The sequence below is a fragment of the Lepisma saccharinum genome, chromosome 2, assembly GCF_977018435.1.
Source record: "Lepisma saccharinum chromosome 2, izLepSacc3.1, whole genome shotgun sequence".
Taxonomy (NCBI): domain Eukaryota; kingdom Metazoa; phylum Arthropoda; class Insecta; order Zygentoma; family Lepismatidae; genus Lepisma; species Lepisma saccharinum.
Window position 1 is genome coordinate 170,637,024 of NC_139230.1, and position 17,577 is coordinate 170,654,600.

The 17,577-nt window shown below is 39.3% G+C and overlaps 1 protein-coding gene across 1 annotated transcript in view; it reads right to left on the reverse strand.

Moving 5' to 3' along the window:
• LOC145984189 (alkaline phosphatase 4-like) overlaps positions 1 to 17,047 on the reverse strand; it is an 83,081-nt gene extending 66,034 nt beyond the window's left edge. Inside the window, exon 1 of the mRNA XM_083117705.1 lies at positions 16,969 to 17,047. The gene's annotated coding sequence lies outside the window, so the exon portion shown is untranslated. The remainder of the gene's footprint in view (positions 1 to 16,968) is intronic.
• Between the last annotated feature and the right edge of the window lie 530 nt (positions 17,048 to 17,577).

A 17,577-nucleotide genomic window follows, 5' to 3' on the forward strand; every position in this document is an offset into this window, starting at 1 on the left:
CATTTTCTTGAACCTATACTATATATGCAGGGTGCCGCCCTATAACACTGACAATTTTCACAGTGTGTAGAGGACATGAAGGCGAACAACTTTTCTTAGTAACTATTTGCTGGTCCAATTCTTGTTTCGATGCTACAAGCCATCAAAAAATGGCATCTTCTATCCTTAATGTGTGCAATCCCAATTAGCTTCATGGTTGCAAATGGCATTTATTTTTACTGCTACTTAAAATTCTAAAAGAAATAGCTTGATATTGAAAATATATCATGCCAACAGTAAGGCAACACTCACCCTTTCCTTTATAAAATGCATTTATCATAACACACACCTACGTTGCTTATCATATTTAATGCGTTTGCATAAGAGAAATAATTCATAAGATTTGAAATTGACACAAAGGGTACTAGGAAAGTTTTCCAATATGGTGCAACCGAGGGTCGCACGTTGGGACAAGTTGAAGTGCGTTGAGGAAAATTGAACACCTCGCTACGTCAACAGCATCTTAACAGATTATGAAACCTGGCTTTGCTATTATGACATGCCCACGAAAGCCAACAAAAAATCTGGGTGACCGAAGATGAAAACACGCCCATGTCTGTGCCAAAATCCCGATCGGCCTTAGTTTTTCCATCATGACAACGCTACTGCCCACCGCTACAAAGTTTGCACCAAGCATTTGGCACATACTGGGCTGAAAGTGCTGGAGCATCCTTCCTACAGTCCAGACCTCGGTCCATGCGACTTAGCACTGTTCCCTCGTGTCATGAACAGGCTAAAATGAATAGGTTTTCCAATGAAGAGGCCCTTTTAAGGGCGTGGGATGACGAGTGTGCCCAGCTCCTTGAGGAAATATGGAAGAGTAGGTTCGATGACTGGTTTGGAAGGATGAAGCGTATTGTGTGTGGTGGAAAGTATTTTGAAAGACAGTGAAGATGAATGGTATATATTCAAAACTTTCCTAGTACCTTTTCTATTTACACTCCAAACGATGCCTAGTGTAACCCGCATCACACCACAATTTTTATTGCTTTCTAGCAGAAATAATAAATGTGGAACACTATCACATTTTCGTCATGTTTGATAATTGACCCAGTAAGCTGTCATACATCTTTCACTAGCCGACCTCCGTAGTGGGTGGTTACACAACACACTGCGACGATAGCCTGGGCATGGGTGTTGTTTGTGAGTCCCTAAATCAATTTCATATCATCACTCGTTCTCATCGTCGTGATTTACTAGAAGTGGCAGAAAAGCGACGTTAAGTAACAAAAATCAAATACGCACTCTCTCTCTCTCTCTCTCTCTCTCTCTCTACCACATGCATCACTATTACCAAAAGGTAGATGTGACAAACAAAAAAATTGAGTCTTTCAAACTTCATAGAAATCCAAGAAAACACATCCAAGCACATTACACACCTTTAATAATACAAGACCATTCAGAATTTCCCAACTGTTCTAGATACTGAAAATCTGGAAATCATTTTCAGAAATCTGGATCTGGAAAGGATTTTTTTTCCCAATCCTGGTTTAACAGTACGGAATCCACAACACCTTCCTTAATAAATCAATAAGTGTCTTTGTTGTGTGTTGCTAGAGCAATATAGGATATAAGAAGTGAGAATTCCGGATAAGAATGTGGGGTGGGGCAAAGCAGGGCAACTGCCCCCCCCCCTGCCCCGCTCTAGCTACTGGTCGCGTATTTACAAACCCTATAGTGCTGCAGAACCTCCAGCGATATGTGGCTTCTGATTGGCTCTCATTCCGGAAGTTAATCCAGTGTTCTCTCAAGGTAACTCTAGATGGCAGCGTTGAAATTGACAATGTTCATTTAAGAGATCCATCCCAACAAGATAAGAAAGCCCTTCAAACTGAGATTAATTTTGAGGTTTTTTCTTTAAAATTAAGGTTTTGAAAGACAGAAAATCAGAACTCTTCTAGAAGTTAATGGTTTTCTTATTTAAAGTCACATCAGTGCAAACATTGTAACTACTTATGCATATATTTTCTATGTCACGTCCATGGTTGATTATACAAAAATGGATTTATTTAGTATATTTCAAGATTCCAAGATATGAAATTTCTCCTTTAATGCAGTAATCACTTCGTATAAGCTACAAGCGCTTTCAGAGATATCAACATCATTATTCACGATGGCTTCATATTGATTTTTATCACCTGAAAACTATTCAAAAACATTTTTTAACATTTTTTTCCATACAAATATATATATATATCTTAATATAATTTAAACAATTTGATTACAAATGTTATTTCTAAATAATCACGAGTCTGATCTTTCCATACTTATCCTGTAAACAGACAAACAAGGGACGACGGACAAGGAACATAAACTCTTCCTGTGCGCACAGCCAATAAGACAGCGTTATGTACCTCTGGTTCTGCAGCACTAGGGTTTGTAAATAGGGCCTGCTGTATCGCATGCCCTTAAGAACTCGTTTTACGCGATTTTGTAATCTAACTTCAAGATACCTGGATTTGTCTAGTCCAAGTTTGGTTCAGCGGTTGATATCAACCGCCAGAAGCGGTTCAATTAAGGGAAAGTATAGAACAAATAATTCGTATATTGATCGATTAATTTATTTTACTTCGCTTTTCTGCCGCTTTCATCTGATCTCGAAGATAACCAATAAGATAGTTTAAGGAAGCAAGTAAAATTAGGTTATAATACTATTAACATTCAAAATAGGTTTGATTTTAATTTTCGTGGCCCAAAGTGGCTTTCTACAAAACCCTTAACGAGAAAAAGTAACCACAAGGTCATTGGAGCGTGAAGGAAGGTGGAGCTGCCGTTTCACATTCTAATTTTGTTGAAGGAAAAATTTCCAATGTGTACAGAGGATATTGACACCAAAATGCCACAGAGAAAGACCAAACAAAATGTTACCAAACGCTCCGTCACGAGACGATGTAAGACGATGTAACATTTTCAGCTCCTATGAAACAAGTGACAAACTGCCACAAAAGAAACTTTGTCCTCTATCCAATACCTTGCCGAAGATCAAGGATTATCTTATACCCTGTCCCGGGAATATGTGGAACAAGGCCGCGCTTAATGATAGAGAAAAGGAAAAAGCTAGTGGGCGGAGCGGGTCAGTACACGCTGCTACTAACAGCTGGTAGCTGCAGTCATATTTTCCTCCACATTGACTCACTTTCCCTCTCAGGCGTTCATTGGTCGAGCTTACTCGAGTCACTACTTGAGCAAATTGTTTTCGTTTGCTTGCTCCAGAGGTTTCCGGGATAGGATGTAGTGGTTTTCTAGCTCGATTTATGGAGCTGGGAGGGGGAGCAGGTGTTGTAGAGCTTTTCATTATAGTGGAACCCCCCCCCCAAAAAAAAGACTGCGCAGACCCCCGACTCCTGTGAACCGTACCCCCGCGCTGAGGGGAGGAAGAGAGTGAAGCATGCTTCCTTATGGCCCGAGCTGAACGGATCGAAGGGAAGATGCGCGAGGGATTTTAGCCGAAGGTTCTTTTGTTTGTGGACGCTCTATAGCATGTCGCCTATGTGTGAGGCTTGCGAATTGATCTCAATAAGAAGAGTGTTCATTGTTTAAGATAGAGAAAATATTGTCAGAATTTTACATAATGAATGTAATCACTGCTCTCTTCTTTCACTAAGCACATCCCTTTGTGCCCACCTACAACTATACCCTGTCCCATCTAACTGTGGAGCAAGACCGCGTATAGCGTCAGAAGCGAGGGAAATCTAGTGGCCAGAGCGAATTAGTACACGCTGCTGGGAAGGCTGGTAACTGCAGTCGCTTTCCCCCACTCCACGCAATTCAGTTCCTCTCACTTGTTCATTGGTGGAGCAGTCTCGCGTCACTACTTGCGCAGAGACTTGTTTTCGTTTGCCTGCTGCATAGTTAGCTGGGACAGAGTATAATATCAGTCCGTATTTATAAGTTGTCCTTTAGGAAACAGTGGGCCAGTTGCAGAATCTCTAACTCGTCTGTCGAGTTCTGAAAATTGATTGTTTCATCAATATCGCTTATTCATTAGGTAAAGGCCTTGAGTGTGAGTTTTTCGTTAAGTCAATCTCGTGCAAAGATAGGCTAATCGGGACTGGACCTACAGTTTAAAGTGGGATCCGAACCGTGCCTCCACTGGGTATTGAACACGGGATGACAGTTTCTATCGGGAACGGAAGACCTTGAGATTGTCTATTAACAGTGTAACTTGGTTTGTGTCAGAGTTCAGATTTATTTTTGGTGTTTTCATATTTAAAACTAAATTTTCTAAAGTTTGCCTTGTTGATAACTGAAATTGACAAGGCAAAAATAATAAAAATCTAATATGACAACAATAAATTCTAGTCAACTACGTAGTTACATGTTCATGTAATTTCCTTTCCAAGTATTGATTACTAGTCAGAAAGATAACAAGGACACGCATTGTGAAGAAAGTCAATAGCATACCATTAAGTACTGTAGAATGGCGCTCCGCAAATTTGAACTACATGGCAATTTCAAAAGCAACAACAAATCTTATATTTCGAACGTTTCTCCGAACATTTACAGCAATCTTTAAAAAGAAGATCACAGCTTGTTATTCATATCCTTCATATATTAAGAAATGAGCCTACGCAGTCTCAATTGGGATTGGACCTGTAATTTAAGTGGGTCCCGAACCACTGAAGTGTGCTTCCACCGGGGACCAATCCCAGAACCCCTTATCACATGTCCACAGCGTAACCTCAACGCTGTAGGGAAGGCCTTTGGTTAAAGACTGACACCGTTACAGGCACAGATGATATTTTTAATAAATCTAACAGTTGCTTTATTTCGGCTAACTTGTAACGAAGTCAATTATTTAACAGTTACTTTGCACTGCATTTCGGGTTAATATGAAAATAATTCAAATGCATATTTTTTTTTTAAAAAAATAAAGTGGCATTCTCCATTTTGTTTATTGTTTTGAAGAATCCGTATTAGGTTAATTACAAATTCTCCACTTCAGTTTAGGGGACGTTAACGCTCTTTTGGTGTTGAAAAATAATCTGATCTTTCACTGAATCGTATTGGTTCAACAATTGTCAAATTGTTATTCGAGGGGAATATTACGCCATCTCTGGAGTAAGGCCGATCGAGTAGGCAGAGCCAAGCAGTACACGCTATTGCGAAGGCTAGTAACTGCAGTCATGTCCCCCTCCATGCAATCCCATTCCCTCTCCCGTGTTCATTGGTGGAGCAGTCTCGCGTCACTACTTGCGCAGATACTAGTTTTCGTTCATTGTTTTCTTGATTCATCTTTCTCATAGCTGGGATTTTTTTTTTCGATATCAGCATTGTGTCATGTCGAAGCAACCAGGATTGGTTAATATTCTGCAGTGATTTTCACAATGGACTATACCATCAAATTGATGTGTCCGGTGAAGTAATTTTCAATCCAGGAACGGTATGTAAGATAGTTGTTCACCGTGGACAAAATACACAGTTGCATTTGTAATTGAAGTACGTAATGAAAAATTGTTGACGTTCTGCTTGTACAAAGGAACAAGTATGAGATATGACAACATAAAAACTTATAGTTTAATGATTTAATGTCCCGTACGCTTTTCCTGTGCGAATTGCTGTTACAAACTGTACAACTGTCGAATGTTTTAAGAAATTTAACGACTGTCTAAGTAGCGAGGAAAGAATTAACAAGACGCAAACTGTAACACGGACGAAGTTCGGTCAAAACAACAGGAACAGGTAGTCTTGAAGTCGTGTCACACATTCAAATACAGAAATCGTTTCATCGGATTGTTTCTACTCTGCTAGGAAACAATTTGTGTTTAAAATTCTCCCCAGGTTACAAGTGTATCGTAAGAAAGCCTCAACAGTAGGTCAATGTTCTCTACTGCACTTTCACACTCCTTACCATTAGGTGAGCTGATGCCCTAAGGCCAAGCAAACAGGTTCTTTTTTCTGCAATGTGTTCCCTGTTGAACAATGGAGCCAAAGCATGTCTCCCAACATCTCACAATTATTTTCCTGGAAAAGAATGTTAACTCGTATTTAAGTGAACTTGGTACTTCATTATTGTATGGGACAAGGGGAACAAAAATTATACTTCAAAGAGGCTGCAATGTCTTGTGCCAGGCACGTATTCAAGGAAGGGGGGGCCTTGGGGGGCTCGAGCCCCTCGAAAGTTTTCAGTTTACACTAGATAAAATGAGGTTTTTGGTTCCTTGTGGTGTGAAATAAAATAAAATGAAGATAATTTAAGGAGAGAAATAATTATCGAGGAAAGACTGAGAATGTTCTGAAACTCTATTATTGATAATAGCACGTATCCAAGTTGGGAATCAGGGGGATCGAGCCCCCTCCCCCAGGATTTTTTCAGTTTACACTAGATAAAATTAGGCTATTGGCTTCTTGAATGTGACGATAATTTAAGGAGATAAATAATTATCGAGGCAACACTGAGAATGTTCTGTAACCTTGTTATTGTTAATAGCACGTATCCAAGATGGGGATCAGGTGGCTCGAGCCCCCTTCAGGAAATTTTTCAGATTACGTTAGATAAAATTAGGTTATTGGTGCTTGAATAATATGATAATTTGAGAGTAATAATTATAGAGGCAAGACGGAGAATGTTCTATAACCTTATTATTGTTAATAGCATGTATCCAAGGTGGGGATCAGGGGGCTCAAACCGACCCTTCAGGAATTTTTTCAGTTTACACTGCATAAAATTATGTTTTTGTCTTCTTGAATAATGTGACGATAATTTGAGGAGATACATCATTATAAAGACAAGACTGAGAATGTTCTATAACCCTGTTATTGTCAATAGCATGTATCCAAGGTTTGGATCAGGGTGCTTGAGCCCCCCCCCCCCCCCACACACACACAAACAGGAAATTTTCAGTTTACACTACATAAAATTATGTTTTTGTCTTCTTGAATACTGTGACGATAATTTAAGGACATTCATAATTATAAAGACGGAGAATGTTCTATATAACCCTGTTGTTGATAATATTGCACGTAAACTTTTCTTGCGCTTTCTGTGTTGTCGCAGCGAACTTTTGGAAGCTGCACAACAAAGGTAGCGCCACAAGTAGGACGATTCGTTTTAAGTTTTAATCTCTGGAAAGCGCGAGAGGGAACGTTCTTCAATAAGAGGAGTCGAACTACTGGCAATATTAACGAATAGTTTTATCTGCGGAACGTTCTAGAATATAATGAGGATATAAATATGGCGGCTTCAATTTACCGGTTAATCTGTACAACAGAATCGGGTAATGAGACTTCAGAATTTTCAGAGTATGGCAATTCATACAGTCGATTAGTGATCTGTGAGTGTCCATTGCTTGCTTTGTAAGATCTAGTGATTCGAAAATAAGAAGGAATGAATATCGTAAAGTAACGAAGTCTACTAGTTCGGGTCCAAAGCTGAAGACATTGACGACAGCGGAACTTCTGGAGCCTCAGTGTAGTGCAGCTAGTTCAGGTCGATGGCCGAAGAGATCGAAGGTCTCTCTCTCTCTAAAGTGAATATTTCATCGGTTTATTGCAACAGAAATAAGCTTCACAGATCAACTGAAAATAAAAGTTTTGAGTGATGATTTAGTTGTGCCCGAACAAAGTTTCATGTATGCAGTCCGAGAATTTCATGGCATAAAATAAATAATTTTGTTTAAGCCCACTGGGTTCGCACACACAAATACTTAACTACCATGAAGGGACAGCCGAAAATGTTATGAATGTCGAGAAGATGTTGCATATGTATAGTGTTGCCCACGGGACGAGACGGGACAGGCTTTTAAAAATTCGAGACGAGACGAGATTGACCATGTGTCATAAGACAAACGAATATTTTCGAGACGAGACAGCATTTCCACGAGGCTCCACGAGACGAGACAGGCCAAAGTCTCGTCTCGTGGGCAACACTACATATGTAGTTATTTTAACGGAAATTGCATGCTCTACCAGGACCCGAATCAGGGCTCTGGCATGTACCATGCCATTCCTCTACAAACTGAGCCACCGAGCCAGCCTTGACTTCGACTGAGTTTGCGCTAAAATGTATAGGCTACATAGTACATGTTCTGTGTATGTCAAATTGTAAGATATTACCTGTTTTATTAACAAGCACAGAAAATAAAGGAGAAAGAAGAAAACTGAAGGTCATTCCCACCGATTTATACCACACTGAGGATGTCTCGATTCAGGATCTGTGGAAATTCCATTGAAAATTGTCTCGATTGGGGATGTGTTCTGTGAACAGGTTTGCTAAAGATTTGAGGTTGTCCTAACTCAGGATGTCTTCTTGACTGGAGCCCTAGAGTGGGAGTGCTCATAGGGTAGACATTCCACCGCTTGAACATGCACGTGCACGCGAGGTTCGCGTAGCAATGGTACGATATGATTCATAACCTAATTGTCTTTTCAAGGTGATTTGGACTATGATCTCCCCTTGCTCCTAAAGGTCGAAATTATCAAGAAACCGGTCTTAGCCCCTCCCTTCCCTTAGGCAATTAAAGGACATCCTCGATCCGGACAAATTCCACTGAGACATCAAATCTGTGATAAACACATCCCGAATGGATACACTTTTCAAAAAGATCCTAAATCAGGACATCCTGAATGTGGACATCACCTTCCCACCGCCCGCTTCGAGGTGACGATGACAGTCATGTATCGCGCATCACTTCGGTCTGAAATCTACTTAAGTCTTGAAGATCCAAGTCACAAGGATTGAAAATTCGGGTTGTGTTAAGGTTAGGTGCGAAGGCAGGCGAAAGCACGCTAAGGATAATATCCAAACCTGCAGGAAGAACGCATTTTACCTAAGTGTCGAATACGAAATGATAAAAACTTCTGGTGAGTTCATTTTAAAAAAATGTGTCCGAGATAAAGAATGGCGTGCCAGGATTATCTTTTCCTGTCTTTGACGTTCCTCTTTTAAGGAATACTGGATCACCTGGGGTTATGACCCCACCAATCCTCCCTTGGGCACGTCACTAGAAATAAATAAGCAAGCATTTGATCATATTGGAAGACGAAACATTAGATGTGTTGGGAACGGAAGAGTTTTCAGAGGCCTGAATATGAACAATTTAGTAGGTTTCGGCTTTTATAAGAGCTGCAAACATGGGAGGACAAGACATTAGTGGTGTTCAGGCTCAAATCAGATAAATATTCGAGAACTGTCTGCGTCCACCTCGCAGACCACAGTTTGAATCTCGCGTTGTCGAGTGGATTGTCTATCCTGTGCATGTGTAACAGCTTCATAAAAACACTCCGACACCATAGATGTGGTGATGCCTGATGAGAAGAATTGGACAAACACACACACTCAGATGGTTCTGGCACACAATGTTAATGCTTGGGGAGTCGAGTGATAAATAACGTTCCGATTTCATGTTCTGATTAAAATGGCAGCCTTAAACAGTGGCAACGATTTAGAGGATAGTTGCTCCCCATTTTTTGCCTCTTAATCCTAGGCCTTGTCTACCAAGAGAAAGTAAACTTTCTTTGCACCCCCCCCCCCCCCGTGTTGGAATCCAATCGCCACCACAGGCCTTAAATTTTGAGGTTTTATCTATACCCCTTAAAAGATGATGTTCAGCAACCGCCGAAAGGAATTCCTGGATACGTGCCTTGCTTGTGCTGTTACAAAACATGAAACAGATTTGAGGGTTCAAATTAATTATAGTAGCATGAAATAATTTATAACAGACGCCAGTTAATTATTTTCTAACACTGAGATTTATACACATAAGTAACAAAAATATTTACACCGAGCCATTTTATTAAATTATATAACAGTACTTCGTGTTGTTATAAATAACTGCAAGTAAGCAGGCCCGTAACTAGAATTGATCTCCAGGGGGGAGGCTCACGGGTTATCGGGAGGGGGGCTTTGTAAACCAATCCCATTTTGCAAAAGTTTAACAGTATTAAATGAAGGTAAATTATGTGTGTGGGGGAGAGGGAGTCATTAAGATTGATTGATTCATTTGATGTATTTTACTTCGCTTTTTGGCTAATTTGCGAAGATTGGGATGAGAGATGATATGATGAAATTGATGAATGGACACTCGCAAACATCCATGCCCAGGCCGGGATTCAAATCCGGGATCACTGCCGTCGTAGCGCGATGTGCTAACCACTCCGCCACAGGGCCGGCTCATTAAGTTAATATAAAATATAAAATTTACAAATATCATACAAATACTAGTTTCTTTTTCTATATCTTCTAAAACATCTCTAAGTATTAATTGACTGCTACTGACATCATCCCTTACTACACACTCCATACTGCTTTTGATGATACAGATATTTATATCATGCAAGAAAAAAATACACAATACTCAATAGTGCCTACCGTATATTCCACCCCAACCAAAAGCAAAGCAATAAAACTACCTTTCGTTCCCAAAACTTGGAAGCTGTTGACCTTGGGCGCAGATGTGGAAGGAATGTGGATGATTACATCAGTGTGACATATTTCCATCTAATAGAGACAGCATCGGTTCCCAAAGTGTGTGCCGGAGCTGGCTTACAGGGGTGCCGCGAAATGTTCCAATGTTTTTACTGAAATCTCACTTAATTGTTCCTCAATGACGATTGTTCCAAATATGTGCTTATTTAGTACTTTTTACATGTAAAATGTTTCTGAATTTAAAATGTGTGTTCATATTTTAAATTAAGGCAGGCTATCTAACCACACTCACTGAGCGTTGCAAGTGTTAAGTAGGCCTATATTCTGACTTGGGCACCGCGGAAAGATCTTAAAACACCGAGGTTTGAGAACCTCTGGTCTAAAGAATTTTGTAAATACTTGCCGCTACTTAGACTTCGGCTCATAAACAAGATGAACGAATGTAATATCTGCTGTTTATGTTCTGTGAATTTATCTTTCAAGTTGTGAACAAAATAATATCTGCTGTCTACATCTTCACTCTTCACTACAAACAAATTATACAAAATAATTTTACCTAATATCGAAGGGGCTGATGGCAGTGCCAGTGGGAGGGGGGGGGGATCAGCCTCCTGGCTCCTGCCTGGCTACGGGCCTGCAAGTAAGCTTGATATATGTCGGAAGATGGTCATAATTTCAAATTCAAACTATCTAGGAGAAAATTTCCTGCCATAGGAAAAACCCTGTGAACGTCCACGATCTTCTACAACTTATGGGGGCAACATCATTCGATATTTTCCCAAGTTATATTAGCAATTGTATGTTGTATCATGTAGCTTCAATTAAATAGGGGATTAATGCAAAGAACAACTGAGTTCAAAACACTTTCCTGACTACGGCATTTATTACAACTGAGAGAGTCGAATGAGGATACAAAATTAACATGAAATTCTAGATTTGAAAATAAATTTTACATCTACAGTGGCTTCTGATATGAATCTATTTAAAGCACTCCTTAGATATGCATGCGTTGGCTACTTACGGGTGGATGCTTAATGTACGAGATGAAACAATGAACATTGAACACCAACGAACATGTCTTATCCGAGTTTCGAACACAAGGTAGGCCAGGCAATTCGGTTTAGCTTGAGCTTTGGCCTTCAGCTGCGCAGAAGCCTGCCGTCAGCGCGACGATACGCGAGTTCCACTGAGAGCAGAGTTGCTAACTGCCTTAACAATTACCTATATCCATAATCTGACTTCAGAGTTTATTGGTAGGTGTGTTCGGTACTTACTGCATTTATTTATATAATTAAAAAAGCGACAGTTTGAGAAGGTGATAGATAGTTCAAGGACAAGAATGACAGATGGTTCTTTTTGTCAGTGAAACCCCCATTGATTAAGCCCCTCGGCGAAAGAGGTAACGAGTATATAAGGGAAATGTTTGATGACTAGATCATTAATTGACACGAATAGATTTTCAAATGTGTTTTTTACATAGTTAAGAAAGGCCTCCCCGGTGGGGCAGTGGTAGCGTCGTCGCCTTGTAATCAAGGGGTCCCAGTGGAGGCACATAGTGGTTCGGATCCCACGTTAAACTGTAGGTCCATTCCCGATTAGCCTATATATCGCCGATATCACGATACGGAAAAAGTATATCGTATTGTCTGTGACGATATTTTCTTGACGATAAATCGCGATATCAAATTTCCGATATCGTCCATCCATAGTGAAAACCGATATCCGAATATTTTGTCCACACACACACTGACATGGAACTGATCGTCAAGTATATTAATTCTATCTATCTTGATTCATGCACCGTATCTTCGTAAATATGAAGTTTAGGGTAACTATGTAGAGGTGCTTCTCTCTATATCATTTCACAAACATCCAATCATGGAAATACAGTGGACTCTCTTTAATTCGAACTCCAAGGGAAGACGAAAAAGTTCGAATTAACAAAAACATGTATCATTAAATATGATTTCAAGGGGAATAAACTTATGTTCGAATAACCGAATAATTCGAATTATACAAGTTCGAATTTAAGAGTGTCCACTGTATATTGCGCAATTTTTATTTATAACCTGCATACTCACTTGCATCAGTATTTTCTCAACCGAACTATTCAGGTGTACAAGAAACGCTTCTAGAGAAAACTTGTAGGGGTTTTGGATATTAATTTTTCCAATTCGGTTTACATTAGATAGGTGGCATGAGCTCTTACTTTCACACTGCATGTTTCCACTCCACAGGCTGCTTCGTAAAACGAGAAGTTGCAAGAAGTCTAGACCATGCAAAACCGGTTTTGTAATACATTGTGCAACATAGATAATGAATAGAAGTTCATGGTTATCGCAATAGCAACACCTCTTGCCGTGAAGAACAGCCCTCCTGCAAAGTTTCGCAAGTTTTTTGCAACAATTTAAGATTTTTCTAAATATTCACTCTAGGTTCTAAAATTCTTATAGTGTGTACAGGTAAACCGAACACAAACTCGTCAGTAATTTTCGAATAAAAAATATGTGTGTGTGTCTTCGTGACTTAATAGTTCAACGTGATGGAGCAAGAAGTCATATGTTCGAATATTCTATCACTTAATTTACCAGTCACAGTATTGATTAACAGATAAGAAATGCAAGCACGATACAAAGTATTTAAACAAATATCAAAGCACATATTCTAGATCAATTTTAAAAGCATTTAAAACTATTAAATCCATATAACTTTTCATAGATTACATGGATTTAATAAAGTGAAGAAAGGTCGGTCATGCTCTACCTTGGGTTCGAACTCGGGAACACAAAGTATGGGCCTCACTGTTGGTCTACTCAAGCAGCCAATTTATTAAAGTTTTACAGGAGATCGTGGATTATTGACAAAGACTCAAATACAGGTCACAATAATTACTAAACAATAGCAAGTTCCATTCTAGTGCATACGTTCTAGATTATAAAGTTATTAAAATTAAGGGAAGAGGAGTATTGACTGTTTTACATTCCAGAATCCTTTTTTCAGTTATGCAATCACCTCCAGGCAGAGGGCAGAGGGTCCAACAACCCCCCCTCTTTTAGCACAAATGTGCATGGTTTCTATAATTTAGGTAAAAATGGCTACGGAAAAAATTACAACGGTAGGAATAAAAATGGCAAATACAATAAATTACGATTTTACATGAAAATTGAGAAATTATGTGTCTTGCATTTCACAGTTTTAAATTAAAATTTAATATAATTTTGGTGTCTTAACATTAATTTGTCTTTGAATGGATACATTTTATTTGAGGTTTCCAAAAATAATGCAGTTTATTTCTTTATTTCTTTTGGCAAGAGTTACTGCCGCTATAGAATCACATGCTAATAAAAGGTAACCTTTGTAAATAATTTGAAGCATGAGTGATTGATGAAATTTAAGGGGGGTGCAGCATAGAATGGGTTTTCATCTTGACTGAAAACAAGTTTACACTTTGTGCGCACCTGCTGACCAGTCACACAGTAGGACTTCAAGTCAGCCCTTATCTAACCCCCCTCGCACTAAGAGGGACGAACTTGTTTACTTTTTTAAAATTAAAATTGTTAAATCTGGGAAAGCTGGAGATAAGCTCTTCTTTCTACAACAGTCTGATCTGAAGAATGTTATAAGGTGGAGGAACAATTTCAAGTGTCGAGGAATTCTAAAAACAATATTGACACAAAATCCTGTGTGTTCCTATGACCATAATCATTCACCTGATTATGATGCTGTGAAGATAGCCAAGTGTCCTAATTTTGGACGGTATAAGAGAACAGTGCATACAATATACTTGAAGGTAGCAGTGGCGTACGCAAGGGGGGGGGTTACGGGGTTTAAACCCCACCCTTGAGCTTTTAAAATATTATGAAAAATGCTGTGGAAAAAAAAATCTCTCGCGTGATTGTCAGACGCTCCACCGACCAGAACCGCAGCTCCTTGGATGAGTTCTATACTTTGTTTATTTTAATTTATTTTAATATATTTTCTTGTTTTTATGGATTTTCTTCACCCTTAAAATATCTCACCTCGTTGACCAGACAATTATTTCGTAACAAAGAAACAAAAAAATGCTCCCAGGATTTGATAAAAATCGAATGACTAGAAAGTAATTTCGTGCTATTGTTTTCTTAAATACTATATTTATGTAGATCTCTACTAAATAGTAGTAGTGGTATTAATAGTATTAGTAGTAATTCCGCTAATTATAAATATTATTAATTATGATTATTATTATTTAATTAAAGTATAATAAAACAATGGTAATATGAATTTGGAGAAAGTTTGAGAAATAACCCCTCCTTGATGAAATTATAGAAATTTTGTAACTATATTTTTATCTGAACTGTACTGAACCCTCCAAATACCAATGTATAGGTTTATATGGAGTAATGCAATTCAAATTCAAACATCCTACAGAGTAAAGACTGTAGGCTATATTGTGGAAGCTAATCAGATGCATCCAGCAACAAAATGCAGCAGTGAAAGCGATCATTCTGCACGCTGAGAGAGGACAACTGCCAAAGAAGAAAACTTGCCATTTTTACCGGACACCGGTTTCTACGGTGTTTAATGCGACTCCCCCCAGAAAATATTCATATTCTATCTCATATTTATCTGACTCCGCCACTAGTCGCTTACTTGTACTTTGAAGTCAAACGTGGTAATTGAATGAGTTTGAATTGATGTTTAAAGTCCACTTTATGCACAGAAAGGCTAATCGGGACTGAACTTACAGTTTAAAGTGGGATCCGAATCACTGTGCAATGCGCCTCGACCAGGACCCCTCGATTATAAGACGATGTTACTCAAACGTGTCAATTGAACGAACGAGTCATATATCACCTAAGGCTGTGTATTTAATTACCTCCTCAAAAGCAATCTTAGATCAAAACATCCCTCCCATTTCATGAAAATAGAAAACGTCCAGCAAATTTCATGTGTCAATAAGAATACTAAACCAAAAAGCAATTACAATATACGTAACAAAACCCACTTTCATTTAAATTTCAATTTCTATAGATAAAACCCTGTCCTAAACAGACTGTTCCAGAATCTTAGGGTACAGTTCTATTATAATATTATAATTATTATCTATGCTCTGCAGCTAAGATTGATCGAGTTTTTTTTACTTCGCTTTTCTGCGACTTTTCACTAGATGAATGGTGATAAGACGAAATGGATGAAAGGACAATCGCACAACAAGAACCCCACAGAGGATTATACTGGCCGTGAGTCCAGACGCCAGAGCCTCGTTAGTCTGCTAAATTTAGTCCAGGCTGCACACTACGTGGAAGGGAGGTTTTCATTAGGGTGTCATCAAACAAGGAAATAAAGAACTCTAAACGTGAAAACTTTAAAATCGCAAGGATCAACAGAATGTAGAGCAAAGCATGGGATAAACGCAGTTTTAGAATAGAAGGTAAACGTAAATTGTAGCGCACCCGTTTCGAACCAGCCGTTTTGCACGTGTACGTTAGGGGAAAAGGTAACGAGAGAGCTTTTACCATATTTCCTCGTTTAGCAATACGTCATAGTGCAGTGGCGAATGCAATTTCACGTGTTTGTAGAAAGTTACCCTGGGGCAGGATGCGACGGTCGGGCAAAATTGACAAAAGTAGGTTGAAATTGTAAAGCCTGGGTGTATCACGTGGGCAGGAAAAGTTGTACCTAATATTTTGCGGAGGTAGCGTATGAGCGGTGAAGTATAACACAGGGAAATTACATTAAATTAGCAAATCTACGTTTTGTTTCATGCACCAATTTAAAAGTAAAGAATTTCATTACATGGAAAGAAGTCTATTAAATTTGCCTCTAATAGCACTAATGTCAATATGGAATTATAATAGACGAAAAAGAAAGTGATAGCGTAGTGGTAACGCTCTCGCCTTGTAATCAAGGTGGTTACAAGGCGTGTAAGGTGTGGCCCTTTGTGAAGGCAACCAAATGTCAACTTCTCTTCCACGTAATACACCCTGGATTGCAGACTAACGAGGCTTTGGCGCCTAGACCTACAGTCAGTGTAATCCCCTGTGGAGGCAGTGTTGTGTGCTATTCATTTGCGTTTGTCCTTTCATCTTATTAACATTCATCATCGCGATTAGCCAACAGTGGCAGAAAAGCGGCGTGAAATGACCTAATTCTATCAATCAAGGGCTCTCTGGTTCCATTCTCGGTGGAGGCACATTATACAGTGCTTTGGATTCCACTAACTGTAGGTCCAGTCCCGATTAGACTATTAAGAGTACAAATTGGACTAAAAACAAACTTCGAAAAGGAAATAGCATTTCCTTATGAACAGAATATTATCAGCATCCTCTACGCAATTGTCCACAACGTCATGTCAACAAAGTAACATCGAGTTATCAGTCAAATTTAACATGCTCGCATAACGTTTACATACATCACTTTCGAAAAGGTACTACGAACAGTCAATGCAACATAGCAACGAGCGATGCCTATACTTAAGACTACACAGTAAAATGTTTTATCGTAAACATAAAAGAACATTGCTGTAACACGATTTTTGTATCTCACACCACGCTCACTCATGCCCAGTTAAGCCAGCCTACCTGTGCGATCGCAACGCCACCTGCGGACTCCGGTGAGCACACCAACCTAATGCCGAGTCCAGCGAGATTTATTCCTCTACTTCCCTGGATGGGCGGGGAGTCGATGACGTATTAAGGGGAAGTTCCCCTACTTTTTTCCCCCAGCCTGCTAACGGGATCAGGTGCTACAAAGTGGCATCATGGTGTTAGGTTGTCGTGTAGCGTCTTTTACTAATTCCTGTATTCAAAAGTGCAATTTCGGAATGTACAAGGGGACTTTTGACATGGCGTCCATTACTACAATCCCTTTACCGCGTTGTATTGTTGTAATTGTTATTTCTATTACACTATGTTTCAAACTTTATTTACAAGACAAAGTTTGTTCAAGTCCTCTTTATGCACAGATAGGCTAATCGGGAGTCGCCCGACAGTTTAAAGTGGGATCCGAACCACTATGCGCTCCGCAGGGCAACAAACTCGGAACCTCTTGATTACAAGGCGACGACGTTTCCACTATGCCGTTGGGGAGGCCTGTACTTCATTACAGTGTCCCAGAATAGGAACTATTTATTTTAAAATTTGAATTTGTGTATTTTGCGCTACTTTTCTATCACTTTATGTTAATCGGGA